The following is a 2172-nucleotide window of genomic DNA, read 5'->3' as shown; positions in this document are numbered from 1 at the left end:
CTGCAGAAGGGCCTTTCTTTACCTGGACAATCCAGCTCCTTCTCTGGGATAAGGTTTATTTCCCAAAAGCAGGATGAGTTCAGCGTTGGGGAAGCTAAGTCAGGTTGGAAGAAGATCAGACCTGGGTAGGGCGTCTTTCTCCTTTAAGTCTCCCTCTTCCCATCTTTGCTGTGGGCCTTCCAGAGGGGCCAACCTCGGGGTGAAACAGGCCCGCTGTCCCAAGGGACCCCCACCCCCAGGTTCCTGCCTATTCCTTAGATGTGGGGGTCTTGCCCAGATTTGTTGGGCATCCTGATTCCAACTACTCAGTTCCATTTCTTTTATGAGCATTTGGGAACTTGTGAGATCCTGTGTCCCAGCATTGGCTCTGGAAGATGTGACCGCCATATAAGACATCACCTAGTTCCGTCTCTTCTAGATTCACCTAAAATGGGACTTGGAAGTTATGAAAAAACATTTCAGACTGACTTAAATAGAATTTTGATAGTGGATTTATTATAAAGGTGATTTTTTTTAATTGGTGAAATTTTGGAAGACTGGTAACTATAAAGAAGATAAAATAAGTTACTCAGAGAATAACAACCCTCAACATTTTGGCATGTTTCCCTCTGAACTCACCCCTACCTGCTCCTCCCCCTTTCCTCCCTTTCCCTTCTCTCCCTCCCTCCCTCCCTCCCTCCCTCCTTCCCTTCTATCCATCCATCATTTATCCACTCATTATTTGCAGACATTTATTGAGTGCCCCCTTATGCCAGGCTCTGTGTTAGTTGAAAAGTTCGAGAAGTTGAGTCTGGGGATAGACCAGACACACGACCTCCAGGGATGACAGAGAAGAAGGGGCCGTGACAGGCACTGTAGGGTGGGGTGGGGGCTCAGAAGCCCTGACCAAGGAGGGACCAGCTCTGCTTGGATGACCAGTGATTTCTGGACTTCTATGTGGGTGACTTTCATAGTCTTCTCTACAAAATTGGGTCAATAGCTGATTTTTTCGCTGAATACTATGAGCGTTTCTGGTGTTACTATTATGAGCCTTTTTTTTTTTTAAGATTTTATTTATTTATTTGACAGAGAGAGAGAGACAGCGAGACAGAAAGTATGGGGAGTGGGAGAGGGAGAAGCAGGCTTCCGCCGAGTGTGGAGCCCAATGCGGGGCTCGATGCGGGGCTCGATCCCATGACCTGAGCCGAAGGCAGCCACTTAACCGACTGAGCCACCCAGGCGCCCCACTATTATGAGCATTTCTGACATCCATAAATATTTAAAGCAATTCTTTAAATGAGGGGCTTAGAATTGTATTTTCTAGGACTGCCACCGAGTGACCCGATCTCTAACCTATATTGGCAGAAGCTATGGAGGCCGGGGGCCCCGTGGCCAAGTCCAAGGAGCGAGGCCTCTGGGGTCTCACCTGGCCCCCGAGGAGAGCTCAGATAATGGTTAGTTGCCTTTCCTCCTCCTCTTTCCTCTCCTTTGTGCCCCTTTCAGTATTTCAGTGTGGAGCCTAGAGGAAGATGAAGCCTGTGTGAGCGCTTTTGGCCCATCATTACCTCCACGTGACCAGGGAGCTTTGGCTCGCGGCCAGGCCCGGGGGTCACCGCCGGGCTGTGTGCTGTCCTGACCCTCTGCTGTCCTTCCCCTGGCACAAAGCCGCTCAGTGACCCTCAGTGTGGCACAGACTGGAGCCTGTAAAGGGCCGCGGCTGCCCGGGGAGGGCTCAGTGGGCAGACTGAGCTGGAGCTCCACACCTGTCAGGGCCCCGCCATTTCTGTCCACTCCCCATAGGGGTGGCCCCCCTGAGAGCCCCCAGCGGTTCTGATGTGCAGACGGGGTTCAGAACCACTGAGCCCTCTGCCTGGCCCTGAAACAGCCATTGTATAAGGTTTGGACTCAATCTTACTGGTTCTCCTGTTGTCTCTGCACCACGGACTTGGGACACCACCTCTGTGATATGCTAGTTCTGCAGCCAAGTTTTATGTTTAAAGCTCTTGCATCTCAGCTCTGTATCTTTGGGACTCGGTCCTAGGGCCTGGGAATGTCCAGCCTGAAGTCTGTCCCGGCAGATTGAGCACTGCCCCGCAGGACGACACGGGGGGATTTGTCGCGTGGGTATTCGGGCTGGAGGGACACTGGTGGGGGGGTCACGGAGTCCAGTGTCCTCGTGCTACACTTTAGGAA

Source organism: Eumetopias jubatus, unplaced genomic scaffold (genome assembly GCF_037043125.1).
Source record: "Eumetopias jubatus isolate StellerSeaLion01/CBP00866 unplaced genomic scaffold, mEumJub1_p1.0 scaffold_7, whole genome shotgun sequence".
In the NCBI taxonomy this organism is placed as follows: domain Eukaryota; kingdom Metazoa; phylum Chordata; class Mammalia; order Carnivora; family Otariidae; genus Eumetopias; species Eumetopias jubatus.
The sequence above is the reverse complement of the archived record's forward strand: the minus strand, read 5'-3'. Positions refer to the sequence as shown.